The sequence below is a fragment of the Schistocerca serialis genome, chromosome 10 (assembly GCF_023864345.2).
Source record: "Schistocerca serialis cubense isolate TAMUIC-IGC-003099 chromosome 10, iqSchSeri2.2, whole genome shotgun sequence".
In the NCBI taxonomy this organism is placed as follows: Eukaryota; Metazoa; Arthropoda; class Insecta; order Orthoptera; family Acrididae; genus Schistocerca; species Schistocerca serialis.
In genome coordinates this window covers 42,582,375-42,607,792 of record NC_064647.1, presented here as the reverse complement: position 1 = coordinate 42,607,792, position 25,418 = coordinate 42,582,375, and the positions used below count along the sequence as shown (strand labels likewise).

Sequence of the window (25,418 nt, the reverse complement as noted above, 5' to 3'; positions counted from 1 at the left end):
GTAGTGTACAGAGCAGAGGGATTGAAAGAAAGGTAAGGGCTAGTAGCTATTTGGGTGGTAGCTAATGCAGTCCCTGATGTTGAGGTTTTGTTGAACCTTTATGTAGCTTACATGTTTCATCTAAAGGCTGCTGGTGGAAAATCTCCTTCATGCAGTAATAACAGTGATTGTGCAGTAGAATTTGGTGGGCTGCAGCCATGGCATTTCCATTTTGAACAGTGTGATTAGTGCATTTCTTGGTGTATTCCTTGAACTGTGGATTTACTGTGCAAATGTGACACATAATACAGTGTGATAGTTTAAATGGGATGGTGAGCTTAATGATGGTCCAGTGTGCTATGAGAATGTATTGCATGTGGAATACTGAAGAGAGGGAACCAGTGCTTGTGGGGTAAATTTTGTGACTGTGTCTGTGAATATAAATCATAGAATGCAATGAAAAATACAGTGGTAGAGGAAGTGTAGGTGAGAATTGTAGCAGGAGTTTTGCTTTTCTTTTTTTTTTTTTTTTTTTTTTTTTTTGAGAGCAGAACTAGTTGGCTTGCCATGGCTCATTCTTTCTGTCTCTCTTCATTTGAGAATGACTCTTCCTATATGCAAGGTGAGCAAAATTTGCTGCCTACTATAGCACAAATTAATCCATAGAAAATGTCTTATTGTTTGGATCTGTTATGAATGCTTGGCACTCGAGATACTATTTAGCACACATTCAGATATTTTCATTTTTGTCAGGCAATATATTAGCTGGGGCCAATGAGACAGCAGGCAGGTTTGGATACTGTTAGCTTTCTATGATTCATCTTGGACAAGAACATAAACAGTAGAGGAGTCCAAAATATATATTTTTGTGCAGGTTGTTTGGCGCAATGTGGAATAAGCGTGTATCTTGTATATTTAAGACTGCAGCACGTGTTCCCAGCGCTATGAAGCAATTTACTGACTGATTTCTAGTTGTACTTTTCTGCAAGGTAAACTTATTTCAACAACTTAACCCAGCTACATGAGAGGATTTGTAAATCTCATTTCATTGTGTTTCCAGGGTGCCTAATCTGTTACACAAATATTTCACCCATCGACATTAATCAATTTCACGGCATGATTCGAGTAAAACTAACATTTTACTGCTCAGTAGGTCAAACAGCTTTTGCTGAGAAGTGTATGGTTTGTTAAGTTAATGTAAATGCAGTTGGCAGTTTTCTTGGTGTCTAGTACTAACCAGCGGCCACAAAATAACAAAATCTAACGATGAGTCTTAATGGGTGTGCCGGTATTTGCTAAATGAGGTTGTGCTACTTTCGTCTGTGTGGGGCTAGGCGAGTGAGCAGTAGCGCGCCTGACGGTCAAGGGGAGAACTACTGTGGAGTTTTGAGCGTTTAAGATGGCGGTGAGTGGGCGTGTAAACAAAAATTAGACACAAGGAGCAAAGAACAGAAAATCTGCCTCTAATAAAATGTATTTTACTGTTCTTTTTCTGTATATTTCTGTATTTGTTTCCCCCAATGGAACTTGAGTAGTGTAAGGTAATACTGATAGGTATCAATGATGCAAGTACTTGTATGTGTTTGGAACGAACGTCAGGTATAAATAGCAGTGCCAGGCGCTAGGTAGTTAATCTTTGCGCAGTGGCATTATCGTAACCAGTGAAGTATAACTGAGGTGCGATTATTGCTAGTTGAAAACTTTTACCAATACCCCGCCAGAGAGACGTGAAATACCGTCCCTGTGGCAATTTTTGGCAACCCCTGAGGGGGTGTAAGTGTCATAGAAACAATGCTTCAAACTGTGTTTATCTGTGTACTCATTCTGCACTTGTGGAAGTGTTTAGCTGATGGTTGTTAGGGACCATGTACACAGACTAGTCTGTGTTCACTGATGAATTGTGTACATGTCTTAGGGAGCTGGTGAGAAACATACTCCTCAGTGTAAGATGTTGTGCAACTGCTATGTGTGAATAAAGATGCCAATGTGGACAGTTGAAATGTGGTTCTGTCTAGTGGCAATTCTTGCTCCATAGCATACTTGTGGTACACACATGCAGTGATTACTGATAAATGTAGGATTTGACAAAACTTGTGTCAGAATTTAGAGGAGGAGACTAGGGCAGTACAGTGAGAGTTGGTGAGTGTGTGGGAGGCAGGTGTTGTACTTAATTCATTTTCACAGCACTGCCAGTGTTATAATTTGTGTTTGTGTCCTGATCATTAGATGCATGTTTGATCCTTTTTGGACACTGCTGTGTGTACACCTTGATAATTAGAACTTATGACCATGGAACTGCTGTTTGATAATATTGGGCAATGAGTCTGTTGGCTTGAGATGATTGATGTGTTAGGCTGCACAGTGCCTAGTAAGGGCACTCACATTGAGGACAGTGTCCTATCTGGTGGGTGTTACATGAAGCAGGAAGAACTGTAATGTTGTGCAAGGCTTTGCCTCAATTTGACAATACATACATGTGCTGTAGTGTACAGAGCAGAGGGATTGAAAGAAAGGTAAGGGCTAGTAGCTATTTGGGTGGTAGCTAATGCAGTCCCTGATGTTGAGGTTTTGTTGAACCTTTATGTAGCTTACATGTTTCATCTAAAGGCTGCTGGTGGAAAATCTCCTTCATGCAGTAATAACAGTGATTGTGCAGTAGAATTTGGTGGGCTGCAGCCATGGCATTTCCATTTTGAACAGTGTGATTAGTGCATTTCTTGGTGTATTCCTTGAACTGTGGATTTACTGTGCAAATGTGACACATAATACAGTGTGATAGTTTAAATGGGATGGTGAGCTTAATGATGGTCCAGTGTGCTATGAGAATGTATTGCATGTGGAATACTGAAGAGAGGGAACCAGTGCTTGTGGGGTAAATTTTGTGACTGTGTCTGTGAATATAAATCATAGAATGCAATGAAAAATACAGTGGTAGAGGAAGTGTAGGTGAGAATTGTAGCAGGAGTTTTGCTTTTCTTTTTTTTTTTTTTTTTTTTTTGAGAGCAGAACTAGTTGGCTTGCCATGGCTCATTCTTTCTGTCTCTCTTCATTTGAGAATGACTCTTCCTATATGCAAGGTGAGCAAAATTTGCTGCCTACTATAGCACAAATTAATCCATAGAAAATGTCTTATTGTTTGGATCTGTTATGAATGCTTGGCACTCGAGATACTATTTAGCACACATTCAGATATTTTCATTTTTGTCAGGCAATATATTAGCTGGGGCCAATGAGACAGCAGGCAGGTTTGGATACTGTTAGCTTTCTATGATTCATCTTGGACAAGAACATAAACAGTAGAGGAGTCCAAAATATATATTTTTGTGCAGGTTGTTTGGCGCAATGTGGAATAAGCGTGTATCTTGTATATTTAAGACTGCAGCACGTGTTCCCAGCGCTATGAAGCAATTTACTGACTGATTTCTAGTTGTACTTTTCTGCAAGGTAAACTTATTTCAACAACTTAACCCAGCTACATGAGAGGATTTGTAAATCCCATTTCATTGTGTTTCCAGGGTGCCTAATCTGTTACACAAATATTTCACCCATCGACATTAATCAATTTCACGGCATGATTCGAGTAAAACTAACATTTTACTGCTCAGTAGGTCAAACAGCTTTTGCTGAGAAGTGTATGGTTTGTTAAGTTAATGTAAATGCAGTTGGCAGTTTTCTTGGTGTCTAGTACTAACCAGCGGCCACAAAATAACAAAATCTAACGATGAGTCTTAATGGGTGTGCCGGTATTTGCTAAATGAGGTTGTGCTACTTTCGTCTGTGTGGGGCTAGGCGAGTGAGCAGTAGCGCGCCTGACGGTCAAGGGGAGAACTACTGTGGAGTTTTGAGCGTTTAAGATGGCGGTGAGTGGGCGTGTAAACAAAAATTAGACACAAGGAGCAAAGAACAGAAAATCTGCCTCTAATAAAATGTATTTTACTGTTCTTTTTCTGTATATTTCTGTATTTGTTTCCCCCAATGGAACTTGAGTAGTGTAAGGTAATACTGATAGGTATCAATGATGCAAGTACTTGTATGTGTTTGGAACGAACGTCAGGTATAAATAGCAGTGCCAGGCGCTAGGTAGTTAATCTTTGCGCAGTGGCATTATCGTAACCAGTGAAGTATAACTGAGGTGCGATTATTGCTAGTTGAAAACTTTTACCAATACCCCGCCAGAGAGACGTGAAATACCGTCTCTGTGGCAATTTTTGGCAACCCCTGAGGGGGTGTAAGTGTCATAGAAACAATGCTTCAAACTGTGTTTATCTGTGTACTCATTCTGCACTTGTGGAAGTGTTTAGCTGATGGTTGTTAGGGACCATGTACACAGACTAGTCTGTGTTCACTGATGAATTGTGTACATGTCTTAGGGAGCTGGTGAGAAACATACTCCTCAGTGTAAGATGTTGTGCAACTGCTATGTGTGAATAAAGATGCCAATGTGGACAGTTGAAATGTGGTTCTGTCTAGTGGCAATTCTTGCTCCATAGCATACTTGTGGTACACACATGCAGTGATTACTGATAAATGTAGGATTTGACAAAACTTGTGTCAGAATTTAGAGGAGGAGACTAGGGCAGTACAGTGAGAGTTGGTGAGTGTGTGGGAGGCAGGTGTTGTACTTAATTCATTTTCACAGCACTGCCAGTGTTATAATTTGTGTTTGTGTCCTGATCATTAGATGCATGTTTGATCCTTTTTGGACACTGCTGTGTGTACACCTTGATAATTAGAACTTATGACCATGGAACTGCTGTTTGATAATATTGGGCAATGAGTCTGTTGGCTTGAGATGATTGATGTGTTAGGCTGCACAGTGCCTAGTAAGGGCACTCACATTGAGGACAGTGTCCTATCTGGTGGGTGTTACATGAAGCAGGAAGAACTGTAATGTTGTGCAAGGCTTTGCCTCAATTTGACAATACATACATGTGCTGTAGTGTACAGAGCAGAGGGATTGAAAGAAAGGTAAGGGCTAGTAGCTATTTGGGTGGTAGCTAATGCAGTCCCTGATGTTGAGGTTTTGTTGAACCTTTATGTAGCTTACATGTTTCATCTAAAGGCTGCTGGTGGAAAATCTCCTTCATGCAGTAATAACAGTGATTGTGCAGTAGAATTTGGTGGGCTGCAGCCATGGCATTTCCATTTTGAACAGTGTGATTAGTGCATTTCTTGGTGTATTCCTTGAACTGTGGATTTACTGTGCAAATGTGACACATAATACAGTGTGATAGTTTAAATGGGATGGTGAGCTTAATGATGGTCCAGTGTGCTATGAGAATGTATTGCATGTGGAATACTGAAGAGAGGGAACCAGTGCTTGTGGGGTAAATTTTGTGACTGTGTCTGTGAATATAAATCATAGAATGCAATGAAAAATACAGTGGTAGAGGAAGTGTAGGTGAGAATTGTAGCAGGAGTTTTGCTTTTCTTTTTTTTTTTTTTTTTTTGAGAGCAGAACTAGTTGGCTTGCCATGGCTCATTCTTTCTGTCTCTCTTCATTTGAGAATGACTCTTCCTATATGCAAGGTGAGCAAAATTTGCTGCCTACTATAGCACAAATTAATCCATAGAAAATGTCTTATTGTTTGGATCTGTTATGAATGCTTGGCACTCGAGATACTATTTAGCACACATTCAGATATTTTCATTTTTGTCAGGCAATATATTAGCTGGGGCCAATGAGACAGCAGGCAGGTTTGGATACTGTTAGCTTTCTATGATTCATCTTGGACAAGAACATAAACAGTAGAGGAGTCCAAAATATATATTTTTGTGCAGGTTGTTTGGCGCAATGTGGAATAAGCGTGTATCTTGTATATTTAAGACTGCAGCACGTGTTCCCAGCGCTATGAAGCAATTTACTGACTGATTTCTAGTTGTACTTTTCTGCAAGGTAAACTTATTTCAACAACTTAACCCAGCTACATGAGAGGATTTGTAAATCTCATTTCATTGTGTTTCCAGGGTGCCTAATCTGTTACACAAATATTTCACCCATCGACATTAATCAATTTCACGGCATGATTCGAGTAAAACTAACATTTTACTGCTCAGTAGGTCAAACAGCTTTTGCTGAGAAGTGTATGGTTTGTTAAGTTAATGTAAATGCAGTTGGCAGTTTTCTTGGTGTCTAGTACTAACCAGCGGCCACAAAATAACAAAATCTAACGATGAGTCTTAATGGGTGTGCCGGTATTTGCTAAATGAGGTTGTGCTACTTTCGTCTGTGTGGGGCTAGGCGAGTGAGCAGTAGCGCGCCTGACGGTCAAGGGGAGAACTACTGTGGAGTTTTGAGCGTTTAAGATGGCGGTGAGTGGGCGTGTAAACAAAAATTAGACACAAGGAGCAAAGAACAGAAAATCTGCCTCTAATAAAATGTATTTTACTGTTCTTTTTCTGTATATTTCTGTATTTGTTTCCCCCAATGGAACTTGAGTAGTGTAAGGTAATACTGATAGGTATCAATGATGCAAGTACTTGTATGTGTTTGGAACGAACGTCAGGTATAAATAGCAGTGCCAGGCGCTAGGTAGTTAATCTTTGCGCAGTGGCATTATCGTAACCAGTGAAGTATAACTGAGGTGCGATTATTGCTAGTTGAAAACTTTTACCAATACCCCGCCAGAGAGACGTGAAATACCGTCTCTGTGGCAATTTTTGGCAACCCCTGAGGGGGTGTAAGTGTCATAGAAACAATGCTTCAAACTGTGTTTATCTGTGTACTCATTCTGCACTTGTGGAAGTGTTTAGCTGATGGTTGTTAGGGGCCATGTACACAGACTAGTCTGTGTTCACTGATGAATTGTGTACATGTCTTAGGGAGCTGGTGAGAAACATACTCCTCAGTGTAAGATGTTGTGCAACTGCTATGTGTGAATAAAGATGCCAATGTGGACAGTTGAAATGTGGTTCTGTCTAGTGGCAATTCTTGCTCCATAGCATACTTGTGGTACACACATGCAGTGATTACTGATAAATGTAGGATTTGACAAAACTTGTGTCAGAATTTAGAGGAGGAGACTAGGGCAGTACAGTGAGAGTTGGTGAGTGTGTGGGAGGCAGGTGTTGTACTTAATTCATTTTCACAGCACTGCCAGTGTTATAATTTGTGTTTGTGTCCTGATCATTAGATGCATGTTTGATCCTTTTTGGACACTGCTGTGTGTACACCTTGATAATTAGAACTTATGACCATGGAACTGCTGTTTGATAATATTGGGCAATGAGTCTGTTGGCTTGAGATGATTGATGTGTTAGGCTGCACAGTGCCTAGTAAGGGCACTCACATTGAGGACAGTGTCCTATCTGGTGGGTGTTACATGAAGCAGGAAGAACTGTAATGTTGTGCAAGGCTTTGCCTCAATTTGACAATACATACATGTGCTGTAGTGTACAGAGCAGAGGGATTGAAAGAAAGGTAAGGGCTAGTAGCTATTTGGGTGGTAGCTAATGCAGTCCCTGATGTTGAGGTTTTGTTGAACCTTTATGTAGCTTACATGTTTCATCTAAAGGCTGCTGGTGGAAAATCTCCTTCATGCAGTAATAACAGTGATTGTGCAGTAGAATTTGGTGGGCTGCAGCCATGGCATTTCCATTTTGAACAGTGTGATTAGTGCATTTCTTGGTGTATTCCTTGAACTGTGGATTTACTGTGCAAATGTGACACATAATACAGTGTGATAGTTTAAATGGGATGGTGAGCTTAATGATGGTCCAGTGTGCTATGAGAATGTATTGCATGTGGAATACTGAAGAGAGGGAACCAGTGCTTGTGGGGTAAATTTTGTGACTGTGTCTGTGAATATAAATCATAGAATGCAATGAAAAATACAGTGGTAGAGGAAGTGTAGGTGAGAATTGTAGCAGGAGTTTTGCTTTTCTTTTTTTTTTTTTTTTTTTTTTTTTGAGAGCAGAACTAGTTGGCTTGCCATGGCTCATTCTTTCTGTCTCTCTTCATTTGAGAATGACTCTTCCTATATGGAAGGTGAGCAAAATTTGCTGCCTACTATAGCACAAATTAATCCATAGAAAATGTCTTATTGTTTGGATCTGTTATGAATGCATGGCACTCGAGATACTATTTAGCACACATTCAGATATTTTCATTTTTGTCAGGCAATATATTAGCTGGGGCCAATGAGACAGCAGGCAGGTTTGGATACTGTTAGCTTTCTATGATTCATCTTGGACAAGAACATAAACAGTAGAGGAGTCCAAAATATATATTTTTGTGCAGGTTGTTTGGCGCAATGTGGAATAAGCGTGTATCTTGTATATTTAAGACTGCAGCACGTGTTCCCAGCGCTATGAAGCAATTTACTGACTGATTTCTAGTTGTACTTTTCTGCAAGGTAAACTTATTTCAACAACTTAACCCAGCTACATGAGAGGATTTGTAAATCTCATTTCATTGTGTTTCCAGGGTGCCTAATCTGTTACACAAATATTTCACCCATCGACATTAATCAATTTCACGGCATGATTCGAGTAAAACTAACATTTTACTGCTCAGTAGGTCAAACAGCTTTTGCTGAGAAGTGTATGGTTTGTTAAGTTAATGTAAATGCAGTTGGCAGTTTTCTTGGTGTCTAGTACTAACCAGCGGCCACAAAATAACAAAATCTAACGATGAGTCTTAATGGGTGTGCCGGTATTTGCTAAATGAGGTTGTGCTACTTTCGTCTGTGTGGGGCTAGGCGAGTGAGCAGTAGCGCGCCTGACGGTCAAGGGGAGAACTACTGTGGAGTTTTGAGCGTTTAAGATGGCGGTGAGTGGGCGTGTAAACAAAAATTAGACACAAGGAGCAAAGAACAGAAAATCTGCCTCTAATAAAATGTATTTTACTGTTCTTTTTCTGTATATTTCTGTATTTGTTTCCCCCAATGGAACTTGAGTAGTGTAAGGTAATACTGATAGGTATCAATGATGCAAGTACTTGTATGTGTTTGGAACGAACGTCAGGTATAAATAGCAGTGCCAGGCGCTAGGTAGTTAATCTTTGCGCAGTGGCATTATCGTAACCAGTGAAGTATAACTGAGGTGCGATTATTGCTAGTTGAAAACTTTTACCAATACCCCGCCAGAGAGACGTGAAATACCGTCTCTGTGGCAATTTTTGGCAACCCCTGAGGGGGTGTAAGTGTCATAGAAACAATGCTTCAAACTGTGTTTATCTGTGTACTCATTCTGCACTTGTGGAAGTGTTTAGCTGATGGTTGTTAGGGACCATGTACACAGACTAGTCTGTGTTCACTGATGAATTGTGTACATGTCTTAGGGAGCTGGTGAGAAACATACTCCTCAGTGTAAGATGTTGTGCAACTGCTATGTGTGAATAAAGATGCCAATGTGGACAGTTGAAATGTGGTTCTGTCTAGTGGCAATTCTTGCTCCATAGCATACTTGTGGTACACACATGCAGTGATTACTGATAAATGTAGGATTTGACAAAACTTGTGTCAGAATTTAGAGGAGGAGACTAGGGCAGTACAGTGAGAGTTGGTGAGTGTGTGGGAGGCAGGTGTTGTACTTAATTCATTTTCACAGCACTGCCAGTGTTATAATTTGTGTTTGTGTCCTGATCATTAGATGCATGTTTGATCCTTTTTGGACACTGCTGTGTGTACACCTTGATAATTAGAACTTATGACCATGGAACTGCTGTTTGATAATATTGGGCAATGAGTCTGTTGGCTTGAGATGATTGATGTGTTAGGCTGCACAGTGCCTAGTAAGGGCACTCACATTGAGGACAGTGTCCTATCTGGTGGGTGTTACATGAAGCAGGAAGAACTGTAATGTTGTGCAAGGCTTTGCCTCAATTTGACAATACATACATGTGCTGTAGTGTACAGAGCAGAGGGATTGAAAGAAAGGTAAGGGCTAGTAGCTATTTGGGTGGTAGCTAATGCAGTCCCTGATGTTGAGGTTTTGTTGAACCTTTATGTAGCTTACATGTTTCATCTAAAGGCTGCTGGTGGAAAATCTCCTTCATGCAGTAATAACAGTGATTGTGCAGTAGAATTTGGTGGGCTGCAGCCATGGCATTTCCATTTTGAACAGTGTGATTAGTGCATTTCTTGGTGTATTCCTTGAACTGTGGATTTACTGTGCAAATGTGACACATAATACAGTGTGATAGTTTAAATGGGATGGTGAGCTTAATGATGGTCCAGTGTGCTATGAGAATGTATTGCATGTGGAATACTGAAGAGAGGGAACCAGTGCTTGCGGGGTAAATTTTGTGACTGTGTCTGTGAATATAAATCATAGAATGCAATGAAAAATACAGTGGTAGAGGAAGTGTAGGTGAGAATTGTAGCAGGAGTTTTGCTTTTCTTTTTTTTTTTTTTTTTTTTTTTGAGAGCAGAACTAGTTGGCTTGCCATGGCTCATTCTTTCTGTCTCTCTTCATTTGAGAATGACTCTTCCTATATGCAAGGTGAGCAAAATTTGCTGCCTACTATAGCACAAATTAATCCATAGAAAATGTCTTATTGTTTGGATCTGTTATGAATGCTTGGCACTCGAGATACTATTTAGCACACATTCAGATATTTTCATTTTTGTCAGGCAATATAGCTGGGGCCAATGAGACAGCAGGCAGGTTTGGATACTGTTAGCTTTCTATGATTCATCTTGGACAAGAACATAAACAGTAGAGGAGTCCAAAATATATATTTTTGTGCAGGTTGTTTGGCGCAATGTGGAATAAGCGTGTATCTTGTATATTTAAGACTGCAGCACGTGTTCCCAGCGCTATGAAGCAATTTACTGACTGATTTCTAGTTGTACTTTTCTGCAAGGTAAACTTATTTCAACAACTTAACCCAGCTACATGAGAGGATTTGTAAATCTCATTTCATTGTGTTTCCAGGGTGCCTAATCTGTTACACAAATATTTCACCCATCGACATTAATCAATTTCACGGCATGATTCGAGTAAAACTAACATTTTACTGCTCAGTAGGTCAAACAGCTTTTGCTGAGAAGTGTATGGTTTGTTAAGTTAATGTAAATGCAGTTGGCAGTTTTCTTGGTGTCTAGTACTAACCAGCGGCCACAAAATAACAAAATCTAACGATGAGTCTTAATGGGTGTGCCGGTATTTGCTAAATGAGGTTGTGCTACTTTCGTCTGTGTGGGGCTAGGCGAGTGAGCAGTAGCGCGCCTGACGGTCAAGGGGAGAACTACTGTGGAGTTTTGAGCGTTTAAGATGGCGGTGAGTGGGCGTGTAAACAAAAATTAGACACAAGGAGCAAAGAACAGAAAATCTGCCTCTAATAAAATGTATTTTACTGTTCTTTTTCTGTATATTTCTGTATTTGTTTCCCCCAATGGAACTTGAGTAGTGTAAGGTAATACTGATAGGTATCAATGATGCAAGTACTTGTATGTGTTTGGAACGAACGTCAGGTATAAATAGCAGTGCCAGGCGCTAGGTAGTTAATCTTTGCGCAGTGGCATTATCGTAACCAGTGAAGTATAACTGAGGTGCGATTATTGCTAGTTGAAAACTTTTACCAATACCCCGCCAGAGAGACGTGAAATACCGTCTCTGTGGCAATTTTTGGCAACCCCTGAGGGGGTGTAAGTGTCATAGAAACAATGCTTCAAACTGTGTTTATCTGTGTACTCATTCTGCACTTGTGGAAGTGTTTAGCTGATGGTTGTTAGGGACCATGTACACAGACTAGTCTGTGTTCACTGATGAATTGTGTACATGTCTTAGGGAGCTGGTGAGAAACATACTCCTCAGTGTAAGATGTTGTGCAACTGCTATGTGTGAATAAAGATGCCAATGTGGACAGTTGAAATGTGGTTCTGTCTAGTGGCAATTCTTGCTCCATAGCATACTTGTGGTACACACATGCAGTGATTACTGATAAATGTAGGATTTGACAAAACTTGTGTCAGAATTTAGAGGAGGAGACTAGGGCAGTACAGTGAGAGTTGGTGAGTGTGTGGGAGGCAGGTGTTGTACTTAATTCATTTTCACAGCACTGCCAGTGTTATAATTTGTGTTTGTGTCCTGATCATTAGATGCATGTTTGATCCTTTTTGGACACTGCTGTGTGTACACCTTGATAATTAGAACTTATGACCATGGAACTGCTGTTTGATAATATTGGGCAATGAGTCTGTTGGCTTGAGATGATTGATGTGTTAGGCTGCACAGTGCCTAGTAAGGGCACTCACATTGAGGACAGTGTCCTATCTGGTGGGTGTTACATGAAGCAGGAAGAACTGTAATGTTGTGCAAGGCTTTGCCTCAATTTGACAATACATACATGTGCTGTAGTGTACAGAGCAGAGGGATTGAAAGAAAGGTAAGGGCTAGTAGCTATTTGGGTGGTAGCTAATGCAGTCCCTGATGTTGAGGTTTTGTTGAACCTTTATGTAGCTTACATGTTTCATCTAAAGGCTGCTGGTGGAAAATCTCCTTCATGCAGTAATAACAGTGATTGTGCAGTAGAATTTGGTGGGCTGCAGCCATGGCATTTCCATTTTGAACAGTGTGATTAGTGCATTTCTTGGTGTATTCCTTGAACTGTGGATTTACTGTGCAAATGTGACACATAATACAGTGTGATAGTTTAAATGGGATGGTGAGCTTAATGATGGTCCAGTGTGCTATGAGAATGTATTGCATGTGGAATACTGAAGAGAGGGAACCAGTGCTTGTGGGGTAAATTTTGTGACTGTGTCTGTGAATATAAATCATAGAATGCAATGAAAAATACAGTGGTAGAGGAAGTGTAGGTGAGAATTGTAGCAGGAGTTTTGCTTTTCTTTTTTTTTTTTTTTTTTTTTTTGAGAGCAGAACTAGTTGGCTTGCCATGGCTCATTCTTTCTGTCTCTCTTCATTTGAGAATGACTCTTCCTATATGCAAGGTGAGCAAAATTTGCTGCCTACTATAGCACAAATTAATCCATAGAAAATGTCTTATTGTTTGGATCTGTTATGAATGCTTGGCACTCGAGATACTATTTAGCACACATTCAGATATTTTCATTTTTGTCAGGCAATATATTAGCTGGGGCCAATGAGACAGCAGGCAGGTTTGGATACTGTTAGCTTTCTATGATTCATCTTGGACAAGAACATAAACAGTAGAGGAGTCCAAAATATATATTTTTGTGCAGGTTGTTTGGCGCAATGTGGAATAAGCGTGTATCTTGTATATTTAAGACTGCAGCACGTGTTCCCAGCGCTATGAAGCAATTTACTGACTGATTTCTAGTTGTACTTTTCTGCAAGGTAAACTTATTTCAACAACTTAACCCAGCTACATGAGAGGATTTGTAAATCTCATTTCATTGTGTTTCCAGGGTGCCTAATCTGTTACACAAATATTTCACCCATCGACATTAATCAATTTCACGGCATGATTCGAGTAAAACTAACATTTTACTGCTCAGTAGGTCAAACAGCTTTTGCTGAGAAGTGTATGGTTTGTTAAGTTAATGTAAATGCAGTTGGCAGTTTTCTTGGTGTCTAGTACTAACCAGCGGCCACAAAATAACAAAATCTAACGATGAGTCTTAATGGGTGTGCCGGTATTTGCTAAATGAGGTTGTGCTACTTTCGTCTGTGTGGGGCTAGGCGAGTGAGCAGTAGCGCGCCTGACGGTCAAGGGGAGAACTACTGTGGAGTTTTGAGCGTTTAAGATGGCGGTGAGTGGGCGTGTAAACAAAAATTAGACACAAGGAGCAAAGAACAGAAAATCTGCCTCTAATAAAATGTATTTTACTGTTCTTTTTCTGTATATTTCTGTATTTGTTTCCCCCAATGGAACTTGAGTAGTGTAAGGTAATACTGATAGGTATCAATGATGCAAGTACTTGTATGTGTTTGGAACGAACGTCAGGTATAAATAGCAGTGCCAGGCGCTAGGTAGTTAATCTTTGCGCAGTGGCATTATCGTAACCAGTGAAGTATAACTGAGGTGCGATTATTGCTAGTTGAAAACTTTTACCAATACCCCGCCAGAGAGACGTGAAATACCGTCTCTGTGGCAATTTTTGGCAACCCCTGAGGGGGTGTAAGTGTCATAGAAACAATGCTTCAAACTGTGTTTATCTGTGTACTCATTCTGCACTTGTGGAAGTGTTTAGCTGATGGTTGTTAGTGACCATGTACACAGACTAGTCTGTGTTCACTGATGAATTGTGTACATGTCTTAGGGAGCTGGTGAGAAACATACTCCTCAGTGTAAGATGTTGTGCAACTGCTATGTGTGAATAAAGATGCCAATGTGGACAGTTGAAATGTGGTTCTGTCTAGTGGCAATTCTTGCTCCATAGCATACTTGTGGTACACACATGCAGTGATTACTGATAAATGTAGGATTTGACAAAACTTGTGTCAGAATTTAGAGGAGGAGAATAGGGCAGTACAGTGAGAGTTGGTGAGTGTGTGGGAGGCAGGTGTTGTACTTAATTCATTTTCACAGCACTGCCAGTGTTATAATTTGTGTTTGTGTCCTGATCATTAGATGCATGTTTGATCCTTTTTGGACACTGCTGTGTGTACACCTTGATAATTAGAACTTATGACCATGGAACTGCTGTTTGATAATATTGGGCAATGAGTCTGTTGGCTTGAGATGATTGATGTGTTAGGCTGCACAGTGCCTAGTAAGGGCACTCACATTGAGGACAGTGTCCTATCTGGTGGGCGTTACATGAAGCAGGAAGAACTGTAATGTTGTGCAAGGCTTTGCCTCAATTTGACAATACATACATGTGCTGTAGTGTACAGAGCAGAGGGATTGAAAGAAAGGTAAGGGCTAGTAGCTATTTGGGTGGTAGCTAATGCAGTCCCTGATGTTGAGGTTTTGTTGAACCTTTATGTAGCTTACATGTTTCATCTAAAGGCTGCTGGTGGAAAATCTCCTTCATGCAGTAATAACAGTGATTGTGCAGTAGAATTTGGTGGGCTGCAGCCATGGCATTTCCATTTTGAACAGTGTGATTAGTGCATTTCTTGGTGTATTCCTTGAACTGTGGATTTACTGTGCAAATGTGACACATAATACAGTGTGATAGTTTAAATGGGATGGTGAGCTTAATGATGGTCCAGTGTGCTATGAGAATGTATTGCATGTGGAATACTGAAGAGAGGGAACCAGTGCTTGTGGGGTAAATTTTGTGACTGTGTCTGTGAATATAAATCATAGAATGCAATGAAAAATACAGTGGTAGAGGAAGTGTAGGTGAGAATTGTAGCAGGAGTTTTGCTTTTCTTTTTTTTTTTTTTTTTTTTTTTTTTTTTTGAGAGCAGAACTAGTTGGCTTGCCATGGCTCATTCTTTCTGTCTCTCTTCATTTGAGAATGACTCTTCCTATATGCAAGGTGAGCAAAATTTGCTGCCTACTATAGCACAAATTAATCCATAGAAAATGTCTTATTGTTTGGATCTGTTATGAATGCTTGGCACTCGAGATACTATTTAGCACACATTCAGATATTTTCATTTTTGTCAGGCAATATATTAGCTGGGGCCAATGAGACAGCAGGCAGGTTTGGATACTGTTAGCTTTCTATGATTCATCTTGGACAAGAACATAAACAGTAGAGGAGTCCAAAATATATATTTTTGTGCAGGTTGTTTGGCGCAATGTGGAATAAGCGTGTATCTTGTATATTTAAGACTGCAGCACGTGTTCCCAGCGCTATGAAGCAATTTACTGACTGATTTCTAGTTGTACTTTTCTGAAAGGTAAACTTATTTCAACAACTTAACCCAGCTACATGAGAGGATTTGTAAATCTCATTTCATTGTGTTTCCAGGGTGCCTAATCTGTTACACAAATATTTCACCCATCGACATTAATCAATTTCACGGCATGATTCGAGTAAAACTAACATTTTACTGCTCAGTAGGTCAAACAGCTTTTGCTGAGAAGTGTATGGTTTGTTAAGTTAATGTAAATGCAGTTGGCAGTTTTCTTGGTGTCTAGTACTAACCAGCGGCCACAAAATAACAAAATCTAACGATGAGTCTTAATGGGTGTGCCGGTATTTGCTAAATGAGGTTGTGCTACTTTCGTCTGTGTGGGGCTAGGCGAGTGAGCAGTAGCGCGCCTGACGGTCAAGGGGAGAACTACTGTGGAGTTTTGAGCGTTTAAGATGGCGGTGAGTGGGCGTGTAAACAAAAATTAGACACAAGGAGCAAAGAACAGAAAATCTGCCTCTAATAAAATGTATTTTACTGTTCTTTTTCTGTATATTTCTGTATTTGTTTCCCCCAATGGAACTTGAGTAGTGTAAGGTAATACTGATAGGTATCAATGATGCAAGTACTTGTATGTGTTTGGAACGAACGTCAGGTATAAATAGCAGTGCCAGGCGCTAGGTAGTTAATCTTTGCGCAGTGGCATTATCGTAACCAGTGAAGTATAACTGAGGTGCGATTATTGCTAGTTGAAAACTTTTACCAATACCCCGCCAGAGAGACGTGAAATACCGTCTCTGTGGCAATTTTGGCAACCCCTGAGGGGGTGTAAGTGTCATAGAAACAATGCTTCAAACTGTGTTTATCTGTGTACTCATTCTGCACTTGTGGAAGTGTTTAGCTGATGGTTGTTAGGGACCATGTACACAGACTAGTCTGTGTTCACTGATGAATTGTGTACATGTCTTAGGGAGCTGGTGAGAAACATACTCCTCAGTGTAAGATGTTGTGCAACTGCTATGTGTGAATAAAGATGCCAATGTGGACAGTTGAAATGTGGTTCTGTCTAGTGGCAATTCTTGCTCCATAGCATACTTGTGGTACACACATGCAGTGATTACTGATAAATGTAGGATTTGACAAAACTTGTGTCAGAATTTAGAGGAGGAGACTAGGGCAGTACAGTGAGAGTTGGTGAGTGTGTGGGAGGCAGGTGTTGTACTTAATTCATTTTCACAGCACTGCCAGTGTTATAATTTGTGTTTGTGTCCTGATCATTAGATGCATGTTTGATCCTTTTTGGACACTGCTGTGTGTACACCTTGATAATTAGAACTTATGACCATGGAACTGCTGTTTGATAATATTGGGCAATGAGTCTGTTGGCTTGAGATGATTGATGTGTTAGGCTGCACAGTGCCTAGTAAGGGCACTCACATTGAGGACAGTGTCCTATCTGGTGGGTGTTACATGAAGCAGGAAGAACTGTAATGTTGTGCAAGGCTTTGCCTCAATTTGACAATACATACATGTGCTGTAGTGTACAGAGCAGAGGGATTGAAAGAAAGGTAAGGGCTAGTAGCTATTTGGGTGGTAGCTAATGCAGTCCCTGATGTTGAGGTTTTGTTGAACCTTTATGTAGCTTACATGTTTCATCTAAAGGCTGCTGGTGGAAAATCTCCTTCATGCAGTAATAACAGTGATTGTGCAGTAGAATTTGGTGGGCTGCAGCCATGGCATTTCCATTTTGAACAGTGTGATTAGTGCATTTCTTGGTGTATTCCTTGAACTGTGGATTTACTGTGCAAATGTGACACATAATACAGTGTGATAGTTTAAATGGGATGGTGAGCTTAATGATGGTCCAGTGTGCTATGAGAATGTATTGCATGTGGAATACTGAAGAGAGGGAACCAGTGCTTGTGGGGTAAATTTTGTGACTGTGTCTGTGAATATAAATCATAGAATGCAATGAAAAATACAGTGGTAGAGGAAGTGTAGGTGAGAATTGTAGCAGGAGTTTTGCTTTTCTTTTTTTTTTTTTTTTTTTTTTGAGAGCAGAACTAGTGGGCTTGCCATGGCTCATTCTTTCTGTCTCTCTTCATTTGAGAATGACTCTTCCTATATGCAAGGTGAGCAAAATTTGCTGCCTACTATAGCACAAATTAATCCATAGAAAATGTCTTATTGTTTGGATCTGTTATGAATGCTTGGCACTCGAGATACTATTTAGCACACATTCAGATATTTTCATTTTTGTCAGGCAATATATTAGCTGGGGCCAATGAGACAGCAGGCAGGTTTGGATACTGTTAGCTTTCTATGATTCATCTTGGACAAGAACATAAACAGTAGAGGAGTCCAAAATATATATTTTTGTGCAGGTTGTTTGGCGCAATGTGGAATAAGCGTGTATCTTGTATATTTAAGACTGCAGCACGTGTTCCCAGCGCTATGAAGCAATTTACTGACTGATTTCTAGTTGTACTTTTCTGCAAGGTAAACTTATTTCAACAACTTAACCCAGCTACATGAGAGGATTTGTAAATCTCATTTCATTGTGTTTCCAGGGTGCCTAATCTGTTACACAAATATTTCACCCATCGACATTAATCAATTTCACGGCATGATTCGAGTAAAACTAACATTTTACTGCTCAGTAGGTCAAACAGCTTTTGCTGAGAAGTGTATGGTTTGTTAAGTTAATGTAAATGCAGTTGGCAGTTTTCTTGGTGTCTAGTACTAACCAGCGGCCACAAAATAACAAAATCTAACGATGAGTCTTAATGGGTGTGCCGGTATTTGCTAAATGAGGTTGTGCTACTTTCGTCTGTGTGGGGCTAGGCGAGTGAGCAGTAGCGCGCCTGACGGTCAAGGGGAGAACTACTGTGGAGTTTTGAGCGTTTAAGATGGCGGTGAGTGGGCGTGTAAACAAAAATTAGACACAAGGAGCAAAGAACAGAAAATCTGCCTCTAATAAAATGTATTTTACTGTTCTTTTTCTGTATATTTCTGTATTTGTTTCCCCCAATGGAACTTGAGTAGTGTAAGGTAATACTGATAGGTATCAATGATGCAAGTACTTGTATGTGTTTGGAACGAACGTCAGGTATAAATAGCAGTGCCAGGCGCTAGGTAGTTAATCTTTGCGCAGTGGCATTATCGTAACCAGTGAAGTATAACTGAGGTGCGATTATTGCTAGTTGAAAACTTTTACCAATACCCCGCCAGAGAGACGTGAAATACCGTCTCTGTGGCAATTTTTGGCAACCCCTGAGGGGGTGTAAGTGTCATAGAAACAATGCTTCAAACTGTGTTTATCTGTGTACTCATTCTGCACTTGTGGAAGTGTTTAGCTGATGGTTGTTAGGGACCATGTACACAGACTAGTCTGTGTTCACTGATGAATTGTGTACATGTCTTAGGGAGCTGGTGAGAAACATACTCCTCAGTGTAAGATGTTGTGCAACTGCTATGTGTGAATAAAGATGCCAATGTGGACAGTTGAAATGTGGTTCTGTCTAGTGGCAATTCTTGCTCCATAGCATACTTGTGGTACACACATGCAGTGATTACTGATAAATGTAGGATTTGACAAAACTTGTGTCAGAATTTAGAGGAGGAGACTAGGGCAGTACAGTGAGAGTTGGTGAGTGTGTGGGAGGCAGGTGTTGTACTTAATTCATTTTCACAGCACTGCCAGTGTTATAATTTGTGTTTGTGTCCTGATCATTAGATGCATGTTTGATCCTTTTTGGACACTGCTGTGTGTACACCTTGATAATTAGAACTTATGACCATGGAACTGCTGTTTGATAATATTGGGCAATGAGTCTGTTGGCTTGAGATGATTGATGTGTTAGGCTGCACAGTGCCTAGTAAGGGCACTCACATTGAGGACAGTGTCCTATCTGGTGGGTGTTACATGAAGCAGGAAGAACTGTAATGTTGTGCAAGGCTTTGCCTCAATTTGACAATACATACATGTGCTGTAGTGTACAGAGCAGAGGGATTGAAAGAAAGGTAAGGGCTAGTAGCTATTTGGGTGGTAGCTAATGCAGTCCCTGATGTTGAGGTTTTGTTGAACCTTTATGTAGCTTACATGTTTCATCTAAAGGCTGCTGGTGGAAAATCTCCTTCATGCAGTAATAACAGTGATTGTGCAGTAGAATTTGGTGGGCTGCAGCCATGGCATTTCCATTTTGAACAGTGTGATTAGTGCATTTCTTGGTGTATTCCTTGAACTGTGGATTTACTGTGCAAATGTGACACATAATACAGTGTGATAGTTTAAATGGGATGGTGAGCTTAATGATGGTCCAGTGTGCTATGAGAATGTATTGCATGTGGAATACTGAAGAGAGGGAACCAGTGCTTGTGGGGTAAATTTTGTGACTGTGTCTGTGAATATAAATCATAGAATGCAATGAAAAATACAGTGGTAGAGGAAGTGTAGGTGAGAATTGTAGCAGGAGTTTTGCTTTTCTTTTTTTTTTTTTTTTTTTGAGAGCAGAACTAGTTGGCTTGCCATGGCTCATTCTTTCTGTCTCTCTTCATTTGAGAATGACTCTTCCTATATGCAAGGTGAGCAAAATTTGCTGCCTACTATAGCACAAATTAATCCATAGAAAATGTCTTATTGTTTGGATCTGTTATGAATGCTTGGCACTCGAGATACTATTTAGCACACATTCAGATATTTTCATTTTTGTCAGGCAATATATTAGCTGGGGCCAATGAGACAGCAGGCAGGTTTGGATACTGTTAGCTTTCTATGATTCATCTTGGACAAGAACATAAACAGTAGAGGAGTCCAAAATATATATTTTTGTGCAGGTTGTTTGGCGCAATGTGGAATAAGCGTGTATCTTGTATATTTAAGACTGCAGCACGTGTTCCCAGCGCTATGAAGCAATTTACTGACTGATTTCTAGTTGTACTTTTCTGCAAGGTAAACTTATTTCAACAACTTAACCCAGCTACATGAGAGGATTTGTAAATCTCATTTCATTGTGTTTCCAGGGTGCCTAATCTGTTACACAAATATTTCACCCATCGACATTAATCAATTTCACGGCATGATTCGAGTAAAACTAACATTTTACTGCTCAGTAGGTCAAACAGCTTTTGCTGAGAAGTGTATGGTTTGTTAAGTTAATGTAAATGCAGTTGGCAGTTTTCTTGGTGTCTAGTACTAACCAGCGGCCACAAAATAACAAAATCTAACGATGAGTCTTAATGGGTGTGCCGGTATTTGCTAAATGAGGTTGTGCTACTTTCGTCTGTGTGGGGCTAGGCGAGTGAGCAGTAGCGCGCCTGACGGTCAAGGGGAGAACTACTGTGGAGTTTTGAGCGTTTAAGATGGCGGTGAGTGGGCGTGTAAACAAAAATTAGACACAAGGAGCAAAGAACAGAAAATCTGCCTCTAATAAAATGTATTTTACTGTTCTTTTTCTGTATATTTCTGTATTTGTTTCCCCCAATGGAACTTGAGTAGTGTAAGGTAATACTGATAGGTATCAATGATGCAAGTACTTGTATGTGTTTGGAACGAACGTCAGGTATAAATAGCAGTGCCAGGCGCTAGGTAGTTAATCTTTGCGCAGTGGCATTATCGTAACCAGTGAAGTATAACTGAGGTGCGATTATTGCTAGTTGAAAACTTTTACCAATACCCCGCCAGAGAGACGTGAAATACCGTCTCTGTGGCAATTTTTGGCAACCCCTGAGGGGGTGTAAGTGTCATAGAAACAATGCTTCAAACTGTGTTTATCTGTGTACTCATTCTGCACTTGTGGAAGTGTTTAGCTGATGGTTGTTAGGGACCATGTACACAGACTAGTCTGTGTTCACTGATGAATTGTGTACATGTCTTAGGGAGCTGGTGAGAAACATACTCCTCAGTGTAAGATGTTGTGCAACTGCTATGTGTGAATAAAGATGCCAATGTGGACAGTTGAAATGTGGTTCTGTCTAGTGGCAATTCTTGCTCCATAGCATACTTGTGGTACACACATGCAGTGATTACTGATAAATGTAGGATTTGACAAAACTTGTGTCAGAATTTAGAGGAGGAGACTAGGGCAGTACAGTGAGAGTTGGTGAGTGTGTGGGAGGCAGGTGTTGTACTTAATTCATTTTCACAGCACTGCCAGTGTTATAATTTGTGTTTGTGTCCTGATCATTAGATGCATGTTTGATCCTTTTTGGACACTGCTGTGTGTACACCTTGATAATTAGAACTTATGACCATGGAACTGCTGTTTGATAATATTGGGCAATGAGTCTGTTGGCTTGAGATGATTGATGTGTTAGGCTGCACAGTGCCTAGTAAGGGCACTCACATTGAGGACAGTGTCCTATCTGGTGGGTGTTACATGAAGCAGGAAGAACTGTAATGTTGTGCAAGGCTTTGCCTCAATTTGACAATACATACATGTGCTGTAGTGTACAGAGCAGAGGGATTGAAAGAAAGGTAAGGGCTAGTAGCTATTTGGGTGGTAGCTAATGCAGTCCCTGATGTTGAGGTTTTGTTGAACCTTTATGTAGCTTACATGTTTCATCTAAAGGCTGCTGGTGGAAAATCTCCTTCATGCAGTAATAACAGTGATTGTGCAGTAGAATTTGGTGGGCTGCAGCCATGGCATTTCCATTTTGAACAGTGTGATTAGTGCATTTCTTGGTGTATTCCTTGAACTGTGGATTTACTGTGCAAATGTGACACATAATACAGTGTGATAGTTTAAATGGGATGGTGAGCTTAATGATGGTCCAGTGTGCTATGAGAATGTATTGCATGTGGAATACTGAAGAGAGGGAACCAGTGCTTGTGGGGTAAATTTTGTGACTGTGTCTGTGAATATAAATCATAGAATGCAATGAAAAATACAGTGGTAGAGGAAGTGTAGGTGAGAATTGTAGCAGGAGTTTTGCTTTTCTTTTTTTTTTTTTTTTTTTTTGAGAGCAGAACTAGTTGGCTTGCCATGGCTCATTCTTTCTGTCTCTCTTCATTTGAGAATGACTCTTCCTATATGCAAGGTGAGCAAAATTTGCTGCCTACTATAGCACAAATTAATCCATAGAAAATGTCTTATTGTTTGGATCTGTTATGAATGCTTGGCACTCGAGATACTATTTAGCACACATTCAGATATTTTCATTTTTGTCAGGCAATATATTAGCTGGGGCCAATGAGACAGCAGGCAGGTTTGGATACTGTTAGCTTTCTATGATTCATCTTGGACAAGAACATAAACAGTAGAGGAGTCCAAAATATATATTTTTGTGCAGGTTGTTTGGCGCAATGTGGAATAAGCGTGTATCTTGTATATTTAAGACTGCAGCACGTGTTCCCAGCGCTATGAAGCAATTTACTGACTGATTTCTAGTTGTACTTTTCTGCAAGGTAAACTTATTTCAACAACTTAACCCAGCTACATGAGAGGATTTGTAAATCTCATTTCATTGTGTTTCCAGGGTGCCTAATCTGTTACACAAATATTTCACCCATCGACATTAATCAATTTCACGGCATGATTCGAGTAAAACTAACATTTTACTGCTCAGTAGGTCAAACAGCTTTTGCTGAGAAGTGTATGGTTTGTTAAGTTAATGTAAATGCAGTTGGCAGTTTTCTTGGTGTCTAGTACTAACCAGCGGCCACAAAATAACAAAATCTAACGATGAGTCTTAATGGGTGTGCCGGTATTTGCTAAATGAGGTTGTGCTACTTTCGTCTGTGTGGGGCTAGGCGAGTGAGCAGTAGCGCGCCTGACGGTCAAGGGGAGAACTACTGTGGAGTTTTGAGCGTTTAAGATGGCGGTGAGTGGGCGTGTAAACAAAAATTAGACACAAGGAGCAAAGAACAGAAAATCTGCCTCTAATAAAATGTATTTTACTGTTCTTTTTCTGTATATTTCTGTATTTGTTTCCCCCAATGGAACTTGAGTAGTGTAAGGTAATACTGATAGGTATCAATGATGCAAGTACTTGTATGTGTTTGGAACGAACGTCAGGTATAAATAGCAGTGCCAGGCGCTAGGTAGTTAATCTTTGCGCAGTGGCATTATCGTAACCAGTGAAGTATAACTGAGGTGCGATTATTGCTAGTTGAAAACTTTTACCAATACCCCGCCAGAGAGACGTGAAATACCGTCCCTGTGGCAATTTTTGGCAACCCCTGAGGGGGTGTAAGTGTCATAGAAACAATGCTTCAAACTGTGTTTATCTGTGTACTCATTCTGCACTTGTGGAAGTGTTTAGCTGATGGTTGTTAGGGACCATGTACACAGACTAGTCTGTGTTCACTGATGAATTGTGTACATGTCTTAGGGAGCTGGTGAGAAACATACTCCTCAGTGTAAGATGTTGTGCAACTGCTATGTGTGAATAAAGATGCCAATGTGGACAGTTGAAATGTGGTTCTGTCTAGTGGCAATTCTTGCTCCATAGCATACTTGTGGTACACACATGCAGTGATTACTGATAAATGTAGGATTTGACAAAACTTGTGTCAGAATTTAGAGGAGGAGACTAGGGCAGTACAGTGAGAGTTGGTGAGTGTGTGGGAGGCAGGTGTTGTACTTAATTCATTTTCACAGCACTGCCAGTGTTATAATTTGTGTTTGTGTCCTGATCATTAGATGCATGTTTGATCCTTTTTGGACACTGCTGTGTGTACACCTTGATAATTAGAACTTATGACCATGGAACTGCTGTTTGATAATATTGGGCAATGAGTCTGTTGGCTTGAGATGATTGATGTGTTAGGCTGCACAGTGCCTAGTAAGGGCACTCACATTGAGGACAGTGTCCTATCTGGTGGGTGTTACATGAAGCAGGAAGAACTGTAATGTTGTGCAAGGCTTTGCCTCAATTTGACAATACATACATGTGCTGTAGTGTACAGAGCAGAGGGATTGAAAGAAAGGTAAGGGCTAGTAGCTATTTGGGTGGTAGCTAATGCAGTCCCTGATGTTGAGGTTTTGTTGAACCTTTATGTAGCTTACATGTTTCATCTAAAGGCTGCTGGTGGAAAATCTCCTTCATGCAGTAATAACAGTGATTGTGCAGTAGAATTTGGTGGGCTGCAGCCATGGCATTTCCATTTTGAACAGTGTGATTAGTGCATTTCTTGGTGTATTCCTTGAACTGTGGATTTACTGTGCAAATGTGACACATAATACAGTGTGATAGTTTAAATGGGATGGTGAGCTTAATGATGGTCCAGTGTGCTATGAGAATGTATTGCATGTGGAATACTGAAGAGAGGGAACCAGTGCTTGTGGGGTAAATTTTGTGACTGTGTCTGTGAATATAAATCATAGAATGCAATGAAAAATACAGTGGTAGAGGAAGTGTAGGTGAGAATTGTAGCAGGAGTTTTGCTTTTCTTTTTTTTTTTTTTTTTTTTTTTGAGAGCAGAACTAGTTGGCTTGCCATGGCTCATTCTTTCTGTCTCTCTTCATTTGAGAATGACTCTTCCTATATGCAAGGTGAGCAAAATTTGCTGCCTACTATAGCACAAATTAATCCATAGAAAATGTCTTATTGTTTGGATCTGTTATGAATGCTTGGCACTCGAGATACTATTTAGCACACATTCAGATATTTTCATTTTTGTCAGGCAATATATTAGCTGGGGCCAATGAGACAGCAGGCAGGTTTGGATACTGTTAGCTTTCTATGATTCATCTTGGACAAGAACATAAACAGTAGAGGAGTCCAAAATATATATTTTTGTGCAGGTTGTTTGGCGC

The 25,418-nt window shown here is 40.2% G+C and overlaps 10 non-coding genes across 10 annotated transcripts; all 10 read left to right on the top strand.

The window, feature by feature from the left end:
* Positions 1-1,611: 1,611 nt before the first annotated feature.
* On the top strand, positions 1,612-1,751 carry LOC126425502 (U4 spliceosomal RNA). Its single transcript, XR_007576355.1, has one exon. It is a non-coding gene; the product is annotated as a U4 spliceosomal RNA (small nuclear RNA).
* A 2,315-nt stretch (positions 1,752-4,066) lies between these two features.
* Positions 4,067-4,206, top strand: LOC126425442 (U4 spliceosomal RNA). Its single transcript, XR_007576305.1, has one exon. It is a non-coding gene; the product is annotated as a U4 spliceosomal RNA (small nuclear RNA).
* Positions 4,207-6,518: 2,312 nt separating this feature from the next.
* LOC126425441 (U4 spliceosomal RNA) lies at positions 6,519-6,658 on the top strand. Its single transcript, XR_007576304.1, has one exon. It is a non-coding gene; the product is annotated as a U4 spliceosomal RNA (small nuclear RNA).
* A 2,318-nt stretch (positions 6,659-8,976) lies between these two features.
* LOC126425440 (U4 spliceosomal RNA) lies at positions 8,977-9,116 on the top strand. The gene has a single exon (XR_007576303.1). It is a non-coding gene; the product is annotated as a U4 spliceosomal RNA (small nuclear RNA).
* A 2,313-nt stretch (positions 9,117-11,429) lies between these two features.
* Positions 11,430-11,569, top strand: LOC126425438 (U4 spliceosomal RNA). The gene has a single exon (XR_007576302.1). It is a non-coding gene; the product is annotated as a U4 spliceosomal RNA (small nuclear RNA).
* A 2,316-nt stretch (positions 11,570-13,885) lies between these two features.
* On the top strand, positions 13,886-14,025 carry LOC126425437 (U4 spliceosomal RNA). The gene has a single exon (XR_007576301.1). It is a non-coding gene; the product is annotated as a U4 spliceosomal RNA (small nuclear RNA).
* Positions 14,026-16,348: 2,323 nt separating this feature from the next.
* On the top strand, positions 16,349-16,487 carry LOC126425513 (U4 spliceosomal RNA). Its single transcript, XR_007576364.1, has one exon. It is a non-coding gene; the product is annotated as a U4 spliceosomal RNA (small nuclear RNA).
* A 2,315-nt stretch (positions 16,488-18,802) lies between these two features.
* LOC126425435 (U4 spliceosomal RNA) lies at positions 18,803-18,942 on the top strand. Its single transcript, XR_007576300.1, has one exon. It is a non-coding gene; the product is annotated as a U4 spliceosomal RNA (small nuclear RNA).
* A 2,312-nt stretch (positions 18,943-21,254) lies between these two features.
* LOC126425434 (U4 spliceosomal RNA) lies at positions 21,255-21,394 on the top strand. The gene has a single exon (XR_007576299.1). It is a non-coding gene; the product is annotated as a U4 spliceosomal RNA (small nuclear RNA).
* Positions 21,395-23,708: 2,314 nt separating this feature from the next.
* LOC126425501 (U4 spliceosomal RNA) lies at positions 23,709-23,848 on the top strand. The gene has a single exon (XR_007576354.1). It is a non-coding gene; the product is annotated as a U4 spliceosomal RNA (small nuclear RNA).
* The last annotated feature ends 1,570 nt before the right edge of the window (positions 23,849-25,418 follow it).